Raw genomic sequence first — 13,741 nt, 5'->3', positions numbered from 1 at the left:
AGTAGATGGGAAGAAGAGAAAACATTTCAAACAATTACAAAGTAAATGCTTTGGATTTATGATTTTTAACAGAAGTGACAGAAACCAACCAAAACTAGAAGAATAAGCCTAATTATAAGATTATGCAGATGCCTCCAAGGAACTGGAGTATACAGCTGAGACTTAGAAAGTGCCTGGAACCAAGACATGGAAAGTCTTAGGAAATTCATGTAGTAACTTGTTTTTATCTCTCATTTCTGTTTCTAAATTTTTACTGCCTTCTCTATCTACGCACACTGGCTTAATCTACTCCATGTATATAGGGTAGAAGATGGCCATAGCACATCGCCCACATTTCTACACCTCCTCTATTCAAAAGAAAGCATGTAGAACTATATTTTTAATTTTTTAGTTTCAATTTTAATTCTTCAAAAGTGTGAACCAGGCTGTCCACTTTGAATCTTTTTAAGTGGATTCAGGGAGAAGTTTTATGATAAAAAATAAAAATCTGAGCACTCAACATATTGAAATGGGGCTAAAGTTAGGGTTAAAAATCTAATGATTTTTGGAGTGTCTGAGTGACTCAGTCAGTTGAGCCTCTGACTCTTGGTTTTTACTTGGGTCGTGATCTCAAGGTTGTGGAGTTGGGTCCCTTTCATTGGGCTCCATGCTCAGTATAGAGTCTGTTTGAGATTCTCTCCCTTTCCCTCTCCCTCTCTCTCTGCCCCTCTCCCCCATGTGCTCTACCTCTCTCTCTCTCTCTCTTTACAATAAGTAAATAAATAAAATTGTTACAAAAAATCTAATGATTTTTATTTTCTCATAAAGAGATGGATGTGGTAATTGTTGGGAGTAAGGAAGGTGGTAGGGTCAAAGATTTGGGAAGACTAGTTAAGGTTTGAAATTACAATTGCAGAAAGAGAGAGATTGAGTAGAGAGACGTAGTATGACCCTAGGTAGCATTGAGAGCCCAGTTGGGATGAACAAACTTCAATTTATGGTGGCACTAATCTGCAAATTAACAGAGGCACAAGGAGTTTAGGTATTAGATAATGACAGTGATGGGCCATGCACATTAAGGATAAGGAGATATGTGAAGAGAGAAGACTTATGGGTAGAGATAAAATAGGAAGAACAGCATGTACAAGGGTCCTGAGTCAGGAGAGATTTGGTGGGTTTGAGGCACCATGAGAAATCTAGATTGGACACATTTTTTGAAGGCTGGAGTCACAAGTTGATTTTCGTTTTCATCACTCAAATGACTGACTTCAGTGACCAATCCAGTATCTATTTGTAGTAGGTGCTCAATAAATATTTCTTGAATGAAGCTAGTCTTATCTTTATCCAGCAATTTTCCTTCAAACTTTCTGTCCTCTAGATGGCACCCTTCCATAATTTACAGAAGTAATTCAGGCTTTCATCTATTTTTATATTGGAAAAATTACTTAAATATTTTGGGTCTCAATTTCCTCATCTGTAAAATATAGAATAATAATAACTCCCACTTTATAGGTAGTTGTGAAGTTTTGTTGGAGTAAAACACATAAAGTACTTACCTTTTGATTTGATAGACAATAAATACTCATTACCTAATGTAGTTATTAATTTTTTTATTAATAATCTCAGCCCGTGAGATTATTTGTGTTCATGTCATTGTCTTTGTTTAAAAATCTTTCCATTTTTACTGGACATTTGTATGTTGAAGGACACTGAACACCCTTTCCCATCTTAATTGTATCCTGAGTTTTCCTTTGAGATACTAGTCCCTCCAAATTCTGAGTCCAAGTGTTGGTTTTGCTTGTTTGTTTTTGTTTTTGAGCCCATGTATTTTGAGTGAGATGCCTACTCCTGGTTAGAGGGTAGCAGCCCTGGAGGCTTAATGTCAATACCTGTATTCTGTATTTCATTCCCCTGATCATAGGGAACCTGGGAGTCTAACCAGATCCAATAAAATGTGTAATAATTTGGGACTTTTGTCTATCCTTTGTGGAAACTTCGAGAAGAGAGCATCACTTGTCCCCACAATAAAAAAAGATGAGGTCACGAGGTCTGTATTTATGCTACTAGAAGTATGGCTGAGAGCGTCCTCAAGGAGAGCCTGAGGGTCAAGCAAAGAACAGAACAGAGATAAGGTTAAGAGTGAAGTTCTAGATGATATTTTTTTTTTTGAGCCCCTGGATTCAATCCTGCCTGAAACTAGTTGTATTTCTTATCTTTTGCAATATGTGAGCTAATGCATTTAGTTTATTGTTTAAACTAGATTAAGTTGTGATTTTGTTACTTGCAACATATACATAATTTTTATTGAAAATGCAATCTGCCCACTTTCTATCAAATATATACTGACAGAAATAGAATATTCTTCTAATAATCTTTATCTAAAAATTCCTTTAGTATAATAATCAATGGATGTTATGTCATTAAATAGCCCATATCTTAATTTTTTTCCAGTATAAATCAAACTCTAGGACAATATGGTCTTTCAAAAATTAGTGATTCTTTTAATAATTATGCTGTGGTTCTCAGGGCCTATCACTGAGTAAAGATATTCCTACACACAGATTAGTTTTTATTTTATGGCTTATTTCACCTTTTAGTGTAAAACAAGAACATTACTGAAATTTTTTATTGTCCACTTATTATAAAGCTGAGTTCAATTTTTTGCTACTTAAATCCATTATTTAATTTCTACATTTCCATTATATCCAAATTTTGAGAGACCATGGTTTTTATTACTCACAGAGGGAACATTTGAAGAGGAAGGAATTTTGGAATCAGACCGAACTGGGTTCCAATCTCAGCTCTGCTACTTGCTAGCTCAGTGAGCTTGGACTAGTTATTTAACTCTGAGCCTCAACTGTTTGTTTGGATTTCAAATTGAGAGTGATAACAGAAACTTCCAGAGAGAAAGATGTACTGAGTAATACTGAGATAGCACATGTAAAACTCCTAATGTACATTACAATACCTAAAGGCTCATAACAAGTATTATTTCTCTTTTCCTAATTAGTGCATTTAGCTTTGTCTCCAAAAATTTTAGTGAGATGTCATGCCAAGCAGATACATTGTTCTATGACTTAAAAGCATTAAATGTTTTTTCTTTATTTACCAGTTTCTAAGTGCTCAGTGAGGAAACTAATATGTATTTAGATTAGATCTTGTTGATTGCTAATTTGATGTCAGGTTTATAAATTACTTGAAGTAGTGTATCTATGGATGATGATAGGAATACCCATATTTCTTTGCACAGTATACATTGAGAATTATGGGAAGCTTAGAAAGCCATTAAATCCCTCTCTTATCATAATGTCCATACATCAGTTTTTGTGTGTATTGTCTCAGTTCCACTGGAGAATTTTGGCTTCATGTTTTTTCATTTATTTTTCAACTTTATATTATTTTGTGCTGCTAGCTGTGTAGCTCATAATAAGGAAATTGGAAAAATATGTGTGCAATCATGCTACAAACTATGACCCATCCATTTAATATGAACTGGGAGAGAAGTAGCTCCCCCTTTGTTTTATTTGTATTATTGAAACATTCTCAACATTTGGATTTCAAGTCCAAAGGAAGAGTTTTGTTCTTCATAGTGTTTTTTTGTATAAATGTCCTGAATGGTGTTCATGTGAAATAAATTTTGTTTTCCCCCTGGACCTCAGTACTAACTCTGACAATCAGAAATCATTTTAAAATCTCCCAATTACATACCCTGCCCAATGGCCTAATGGCCATGACCTTTTCATGCCAATTGGATCCTTCCTCACTTCCCAGCTGGAGACTGAGCTGGAGTAGCTAAGGAACCTTCTTAAACAGAGGGATAAACATATCCAAGTTTAAATTTGTCTGAATACTAGTATAATTACACGAATGACTTAGCTATCCTTTTTTATTGTTCAAGTTGAATTCAGGAGGGAGAAATAAGCTCCTGAAAGTTAATGAAGACAGAAGTCAGAGAACAAGAAAGTATTGCCAGAGATGTCTCTTTATATGCAATGATACTTAAAATTTATGATCAAGATGCAAGATGGTATGATGGTTAGAAGCAAGGGCTCTGGTGCTGCTGGGTGTGAACTCAGATCTGTGACTTACTAAGAGCGCAATGTTGGGAAGGGAGCCTGCCTGTGTGCTTCTATGAAATGGAGGTAAAAAACCAGACCTCCCTCATGGATTCTCGGGAGAAGAGGTAAATTAAATAAATATCCTAGAACAGTACCTGGCATATTGTAAATACTCAAAAAAAGTTACTTTTGGTTATTATTCTGTTTCTGGATATTTAATTTAACAATACAGAAATTTCATATAAATAAGTAAATACTGACTAAATAAAAATAAACGTAATTTTAGGATTCCAGTTCAATCATGTGGACATCAGTGAGAGCATATTTTATATTAATTTACATTAACTGCAATGATGACCATTGACTCTTAGGTAAATTTTACAGAAATCTTCAGAAATTTCTTCATATGCACAAAAAGAGCACTTTACAAATAGACCCTAAAGTAAAGGAAAAAACGGGATGAAAGCATTCTGACTTCCAAGCAGTGTTTCTGTTATTCTTCTGGAAAAGGAATCCTTATTCCTTTTTTGACCTATTCCAGTTCTCTCCTTACCTCCTTTTTAACCAAAATTATTGAAAAAATCCTTTCTACTTGAGGTTGCAATTTATTACCTGCAGTTTTCTCCTGGCCCCAACTAACCTCACTTTGCTGTTCCTCTGCAGCTGTCTTTTCAAAAAGCATTGGAAAACCTGGAACTTCTAAAACTCAACAATCCTTTTCAGTCTTTATTGATGGATGCTTCAAAGCATCAGACCATGTTTGCTTTTCTTTCCTTCTTGAAACTCTTCTTTTCCCTTAGCTTTTTGATACCTATTTCCCTCCCCCATCTCTGTGCCCTTCTTAATCTTCTCAGATACCTATTTTTGCAGCAACTTTGTCAATTATTATATTCCTCAGGATCTGCATCACAGACATCTCACTGTTAGACTCTCCTTGGTTGATTTGATCCAAGCCAATTGATTCCTGGTGCCATCCAAATTGTCCCAATTTATATTTCTCAATTTCTGTTTCATTTGTTTATATTTCTGTCTCTTAGATACTGTGGTGCCCCATAAATATCTCAAGGTCATTGTGACCTCAACTAAAACTAAGTGTTTTTTTCTTCCCAGTCCAAAGTTGCTTCTACATTAATCCTTATTTGGTTGAATGATTCTACTACCAACATACTCATCTAAGTTAGAAACCTTGAAAGCACAATAGATTGTTCCCTTCACATTTTCCAATATTTCCCATTGGTTCCCAAGGCAAATTGAATTTACCTTAGAAATCACTTGACCTATCCTTTTCTTTATATCTACAGTCTTACTACTTATAGTTCTCCTCGTCTTATGCTTACATTATTACAATGCCTACACTGAAGGGCAAGCAAGGAAAGGCCATAAAGTTAACTGAAGAACATTGAATTCTCAGAGAAAAAGAAAACTAGATAAGTAGAAACTTTAGTGTAAAGTGAGGAAAAAGTGAGGTTAGTTGGCACTTGATTGAGAAATTTTGCAATAAGATGAAATCTTGAGTTGCTACCACTGAAATGTGTTCTTCCAAAGGTCAGATAATACTTTAGGGGTGATAGAGGTGTTTGAAGACTACGAAAGGATTGTCTACCCTGACGATTAGTCATGCCAGTCAGTTTAATTAATTTTAAGTGTTTGTCTGTTGTGTAATAAAAATTTGACAAGCACAGATACAGAGCTAAACCTATCACCTCACCCTCAAATTATCCTTCTTTCCTTCTTTCTGTTTTCCCTCTCTTGGTAGGTGATACCCATAGATGGGCATTTTCCCACTCTAGAAATTTCAAGCATTTCCCTGCTCCCTCAGCCCAGAATACTCACCTTGATTCCCTACTTCCCACATCTTAGTTCAAAGCTCACCATTCATTTTCTTGAAAGGTGTAGTTAATACTGAATCTTTAGTACTCTACTGGATTATTTTGAAATAAATATTTGTTGATTCGCATTTCAAAATCCTAGACATTGTCATCTATGATGTGGACTATCCCAATAATCTAACTTGACTTTCTAACATTTTTTTCCCCCAGTTTAACTTATCTTCCATGTTGCTAGCACAGTTATCTGCCTAAAAACTGAAGTCAAATGAGTCCTTTCTTCTTCTGGCTTTCAATGGCCTCAAGCACAAGCTAAATGCTTTCTACTTGCCAACTGAGACTTTTTACCAGTTGACTCCATTTTCCCCCCTATAGTCACATTCCTACCACTTCCCTTCCTGTATCCTATGCTCCTGTTACTTTTTGTGGTTCTTCAAATTAAGCTAAGCCTCCCTCCTTGTGTTTTCGCACATGTTGTTACTTTTGCAAAAAACTCATCTCCCTCTGTGAACACCCAGCATATTTCTTTTCTGCTCACAGATCACCCAGGCAGGTAGCCTTTCCTCCACCATCCTCACCACCTTCACAACTCTCCATTATATCTTTTGGTATTTTTAACAGCTGTTTCTTATCTATTTACCCCAGACTTGGTAAGCACCTAGAAGGCATGGATTTTGATTTAGATGCCTCAGAATTCTCAGAGCTTCTCAGAGTTAGCAGTCTCTCATGTTTTGTCATCCTCTCTAATTTTTCCACTCGTTTTCTCTCCTTTCCCTATAATCCCTTTCACTATTTTTTATATCCCTATATGACTGAAACCATATAATGATTGTCCTTCTCTGATTGACTTACTTCACTCAGCATAATACACTCCAGTTTCATCCATGTCGAAGCAAATGGTAGGTATTCGTGGAAGGGGAGGCGGGCAGGGGAATGGGGTGACTGGGTGACAGGCACTGAGGGGGGCACCTGACAGGATGAGCACTGGGTGTTATAGGGTATGTTGGCAAATCAAACTCCAATAAAAAGTATATATATATATATATATATACTTTTCTCAGAGCTTCTTATGCAGTAAAGATTTTTTAAATGAATAATCAAATTCTAGGATGACATTCTATTTTTAGTTATGTACATATTTTACATAGTTATGTACATCATGTGCATGAACATTTTCAACTCTTGTCATAATCTGTGATCAGAGAGATATTTTTATGTATGTTCTACAGAAAAAATAGAGAATCATTGTAATCATACAAGATTCCAATTGAAGTATTCAGCGGTCTTGTTAGCTAGACACTTCAGGCTCTTGAAAGAAAGGGAAAGAGGGAGGGAGACGAAAGAAAGAAAGAAAGAAAGAAAGAAAGAAAGAAAGAAAGAAAGAGAAAGGAATGAAGGAAGGGAGGAGGAGAAGAAAGGAAGAAAAGAAAGAGAGAGAGGGAAAGAAAGAGAGAAAGTTGATTAACTACAAATGCTAGAAAAATGATAGACTAGCATGGGCCTAAATGTGACTTGTCCTCAGTAAATGAGACCTTTTATCATGAAATTTCTGAGTTTTATCTCCCTGACAGTCATTTTGCAGTGACCCACTTTTTTTTTTTTTTTTTTTTTTTTAGTGACCCACTTTTTCATCCATATCTTCAACTTCCTCCAACCAATCAGCATGATTAATTCATTACTAAGAACACGTCTTGGGTTTCCACTCTATTTTTTTTACTCTACTGTTTCCTTTGTCAGAATGCCTTTAACACTTTATTCCTTCTCTCCTCTCAAGATCCTACCTAGTACTCAAGAGATTTCAAGATGTCACTTTCCTCCAGGAAGATTTTTCTGATCCTTAGGCTGAATGAAAACTTTTTCAATACTTTGTACCCTTTTAATGGCACTTACCACAACCTGCTCTATACTATGATTATTTGTTTACTTGGTTCATTTTACCTATTAGAGTTTAAGCTTCTTAAAGTCAAGAAAATTCTCTTATATTTATCCTTCACTCAAGCAATGTTTGGTACAGTTTTGGCATTCAGTTAGTATTTGCAGTATAAAATTGAAATGAGTTATGGGCCTGAATTTTGCCATTGATAAGTTTCTTGGGGCCTGAACTATCCAGTACATACATGTGTATGTCTTAATCTCTGCTGAATTGTATGGAATGTCCCTGTCTATTTATTTCCACTACTAGAAGTCTCTATTTTCAGGGCCATTCACAACCAATTGTTATAACAACAATAAGAATAACCATAGAGATCTTTAAAGTAGTCATCTCTAGACTTCTTCTTCTTTTTTTTTTAAGATTTTATTTATTTATTCATGAGAGACACACAGAGAGAGAGAGGCAGAGACAGAGGTAGAGAGAGAATCAGGCTCCATGCAGGGAGTCTGATGTGGGACTCAATCCCGGGACCATATGACCACACCTTGAGCCGAAGGCAAATGCTCAACCGCTGAGCCACCCAGGTGTCCCCATCTCTAGACTTCTTACCCCCCAAAAAGCATCATGTTAAGGAGGGAATAAGATGTATTGTCAGGAGCACAGGCTTTGGATTTAGATCTGAATCCTGGCTCTTCCACTTATAAGTAGTGTGACCTGAGTAAGCTTATTAACCCATCTATCCCCTGCCCCCCCCACTTTGAGTATCTATAAAACAAGTATTGTAATAGTACTTAACTCATGGTTTGTGTGAGAATGGAATAAGTTAATATTGTAAAGTGCTTAGAAAAGTATTTGGCACGTGATAAGTGCTCAGTTGCTTTTAGTTTTTACTGTATTATTACTATTATGTGCACTTAGTGTATATGCCTGCCACTCCCTTGAAAGCATGAGCTTATAAATGTTTGACACTGTGTTTTCTTGGTCTTTGTATTTTACGTGACTGGTATAGTACCTCATACAGAGTTAACACTGAAGAAGAAGAAGAACCTGGAAGAAAATTCCTCCTTGCTCTAGAGGTGAACCTGAACTTGCTTGCTCCCTGTTGTGGATATTCAAAGAACTTCCTTTTTATGCTCTCAGCAACCTCATATTTAACCCTGCTGGTTTTCATTTATTTTATAATTCAATCATAATGAATTTTAAAATCCATTCTAACTTCTAAAGATCTCTAGAGATTTGCTTCATCAGTCTGACATCACGTTCATTTACATTTCTTATTTTTTCATTTCCTTGTATGAGGTCTAAGAATTGTTCCAATAAAACACTTTTAAGATTGTATTACATATACTGTGTGCTATTTATTCCTGGCTACATGTTCAAATTAACAAGCATGAAATTGCTAATGCTCTGATCAACTATAACAAACTGTAATGCTATATCTGTCATAATTGAAAAAAAAACTGGAACTGGACTATTCTTTTGTAATCATCTAAGCTAATAGTTTACGTGGAAAATATTTATATAAAAAGCATAGCCAATTGAAGTTCAAGGAGTTGTTAGAGGCCATGCAGCTTGGTCACTCTCCCAAGAGGGTAAGTTCCTCAGTAGCCCTCATGATAAATAATTGTCCTTTGCCTAGATTGTTCCAGGAGGAGAGAACATATTGATTCTAAAGTCATCTTTTTCCCTTGGTGGGTAATTTTAATTTGTGGGAAATTATTTCTTCTGTTGAATAAAACCCATTGCTCTTAAAAACCACATAGGTTAAAATAGATCATCATCTTTCTTGATGGCCTTCAAATATTTGGAAACAGGTACTTTATTTCCCTGATATGTTAAAAATTAACAGATTGTACTGATGGAACTCAAGAATTTTTATGCCTAAAAATATGATAAAAATATATGGTATAAAATATGATTTAATCTTATTACTTTACAGATGAATACATTAAAAAGAAGAGAGATTGAGTACTAACATGTTCACATCACACATTTGTTCATTCAATTATTGCATACTTAGCCACCAGCTTAATAAATTCATAATTTTGTAATTTAAAAATAATACACAATTTTATAATTTAGTACAACACAAAATTTTACAATTTATTATAACAAATAAATTATGTAAATTATGAAGAAACTTATGTTTATTATATAAATAACACTGAAGATCTTGGTGAGTTACAGCCAATCCATTCTTCCTCCTCTTTCCCCAGAAGCTCTGACTAATCCATATTTGTTATTAACTTTCAAACATATTGTATGATTACTGCTCTAGCAGAGAAACAGAACCACTATGAGTGATGTGGAATATGGGATTTATGACAGGGATTCTCTTTTGCATGGTTTGTAGGTGCTATGGAAGAAGTGGAAGCCTATTGCCTCTGCATCTGGGCCTGAAGTCATTGTTGGTTCGTAGAACTGGCAGTGAAGATCACAAACCAGATGTAAAGTGGGGTGAAATGAGAACAAACAAGAATGTACATCCATCCCTCACTGCCTCTGAGATGATTATAAAGTACTTAGTTTAGTGAGAGGCATACAGTAAGTGCTCAATAAATCATTGTAAATATTTATCACTGTTATTGCCCCTAAAACCTCTTGCTGTTTCTACTTGATGTGTCTCACCGTTAAACTGCGTACTCCTTGAAGATAGGATCTGTGCCTGATTCAATCCTATATCCTTAGAAACTTAGCTAGTAAAGTTGTCAAATTTGGGGGGGAAATAGGTAGAAATGAACATGAGACCTTGGAGTAACATTTTCTAAGCATGTCACAAAGAAAGGTTTGATGACAGATTTAATCTTATAAAATTAAGAAAAATTGTCTATTTAAAAATCTCAGCAAACTAAAGAGGAAAATAATTGTAATGATATTTGCAAACTGTATGACTGTCCATAGTCTTAATGTGCAAGAGACTCCAATACATAAGTATAAAAAATACAAACAAATCAATAGAAGAATGGGAAAGAGCATGAACAGACATTTCTTTTTTAAAAACATTTTAAAGATTTATTTATTTTAGTGAGAGAGAGAGAGCATATGTCAATGAGAGTAGAGTGGAGGGGCAGAAGGAGGGGGAGAGAGACTATCTTAGACAGATTTCCTGCTGAGCGGGGAGCCCACCGTTGGGCTCCATCCCAGGACCCTGAGATCATGACTTGAGCTGAAATCAAGAATCAGCCACTTAACTGACTGAGCACCCAGGCACCCCCATGAAGAGACATTTCAACACAAATGCATTCTCTTACAGTTCTAGAGGTCAGGAGTTCAAAATGGGTCTTATGGGGTTAAAATCAAGGTGTCAGCTGAGCTGCTTGGTTTTAAGGGCTCTAAAGGAGAATCCTTGTCTGGTCCAGCCTCCAGAGGCTGCCAGCATTTCTTGGCTTATGGCCACATCGCTCCAATTTCTGCTTCTGTGGTCATGTTACCTCTTACCAACTTTGATCTTCCTGCTTTCTTTTTTTGGGACCATTGTGGTTACACTGGGCTATTGGATAATCCAAAATAATCTCCCCATGTTAACTTAAAAATATCTTCAAAGTCCCTTTTGTCATGTATATAAAGTAATATATTTGTAAGATTCTGGGAAGTATGATATAAACACTTTTGGGGACCCATTATTGAACCTACCAGAGTAGCTTAAAATTCACTGATTATTATCTAAATCTGTCATACTCCTTCTGCTCTTTATACGCAGAGCAATAGGAAAAGCATACTAGATAGCAACTAGCTATGTCAGTTTTCCTGGCATTTGAGTGGTCTGGGCATGGCCACACGACTAACTTTTTCTATTTATTTTTTAAAACTTAAACACAACTGAGTCTTTCAAGACATTTGTTCTGAACCTAAACATAATTTTTTGATCAAATAAATTAAGTAACCATAAATACTGATTTGTTTTTGTTTCCTCATCCTTCGTTCCTCGGCTTTATGGTATGTTGAATATTATTTTATACACAAAACCATTTTATTTGGTGTTAAATTGATGACTGAAGCAGGGAATACACCTCATCAAGGAGTAATGATACTTTCTAGCACCACATGGGGGAAATCACTACTCTCCCACCTTTCCACTTGGGACCTTTCTTATAATTATCATGCAACATATGACTAGATTAATTCTTTTCTTGGCTTTCACTACCTAAAATATTGTGATGCCATCCAGACCCACTGACCCCTGATACATCATTCAAAACAGCCATGAAGTCTGTAAAAGGAAATTATAGCAATTCTTACATTAAACTTAATTGCATATTTATTTGTCCAGCATTAGCAGGAGACCAAGTTTTCTGAGGGCATTGATTAATGCTTTATCCAGCACATAACACAATAACTGGCATGTAGTAATTACCAAAATAAATTTGTTAAATATGCAAATGAATGAAAGAATGAATGACTTCATTTTACAGCAGCCTGTCTGTTGAGTGGTCCCTGACTCGGATTAGGATGATAAGGATGTAATTTTAGTGCCTTCACCTTAAGCAGGAAGGAGAATACTTTAGAAAAAAATGCTCATTTTTCTTGGATGTTTGAATATATATCTGACTGCCATTGGCAGTGGAAGAACAGACCTCAGGGGTCCAGGAAAGCATTTTTTAGACATTTTCCAGAAATATTCAGAAATTGCAATTCCCGAGGAGAAAGGTTGACCTCAAGAGCAGGTGCTGAGGCTGCCTATCGGGTAATCAACTACCACGCTGCATCAAGCATTTTCTTGCTTTAGGCATCACCTTGAGGTGGCTCAAGAGCAAAACTGTGAAAAGGAATTGAATGTTCTTAGAGATGGTTTAGATTTTGAGAAGAGGTTCCTTAAGCTTAGAATCTTAGAATTCTAAGGATTCCTAAGATTTTAGGAATTCTAAGATTTCTTGGGAAGGTTGCATATTGAAGGAAGAAAACAAGATATCAATGGGAGAGAAAGAGGCAGATGAGATGGATCCTTAATCTTACAGTGCAAAGTCTCATTTTATGTGTAGAAACACACATAGAAAATTATGCATAGAAGGCTAGAGCTGGCTGGAAACTTTGGGAAGAGTTGATTCTGAGTTCTTCATTCTACAAATCAGGGGCCCATGGCCAGGGTGTTTAAGCAAATTGTCCAGAGTGACAAAGGGAATCAGCAGCAGAGCCAGGATTGTAAAGTGGGGCGCCCAGTTTCTAACCCCTCTTTCCACTCTCTTAGCTGGCTGCCCAACTCCGGTGCGGAAGGAGAAACCACTCCTGGGGTTATTTGGAAGAGCATCTGTCATCTGGCTGCCACACTCATGGAAGAGCCAGACCGCTTGATGGTGGAAAAAGAGGATGGAAATGCAAATGGCAAGGATGGAACTGCAGATTTTATATGGAAAACATGAACCAACTATGGTTTGAAATATTAAAAATAGGTTAAATTCAGCTTAAAATCTATTGAACACCAACTTCAGGGCTATAAACACAATGTCTGGAAAAATTTATTCAGCTATCTTTCTTTTTGCTGTATTAGGCAAATTAATAGGACTGTGCCCCTCCTCTAGGAATTTGTTTAAAGGTTGAAAACATTAAACTTAATAAAGAAAAGGGAATGAAACATAGAACAAAGATTATGCCTATCATCTCTTAGCCTTGCCCTCTGTGATGTAGAACCAAAATCCCTGGGCTGGAAATGCAAGAACCGAATCCTAATCCTGTTTAAGCTATGACTTCATTCAATTCTTCAACAATACTCTGGGGTTCCGTTTATTTACCTGTAAAAATGAGGAGATTAAATTAGATGCAGGATCTCTAACAGTCTGTCATATTTAACATTCTAAGACTTAACTTTTTCTTTTAATAAGCTCACATGTTAATTTATTAACTACTCGCTATGCATCAGGTACTGTGCATGATGTTGTGTATACAATGATGAACAAGACAAATATGATCCCTGACCTCATGGAACTTAGAGAGACAAAAAGTAAACAGGAAACACTAGCAGATAACTTATTACATTTTATCCATAATAAGTAGATAACATAACTAGTAAT

Source organism: Canis lupus, chromosome 14, assembly GCF_048164855.1.
Source record: "Canis lupus baileyi chromosome 14, mCanLup2.hap1, whole genome shotgun sequence".
Lineage (NCBI taxonomy): Eukaryota > Metazoa > Chordata > Mammalia > Carnivora > Canidae > Canis > Canis lupus.
The sequence above is the reverse complement of the archived record's forward strand: the minus strand, read 5'-3'. Positions refer to the sequence as shown.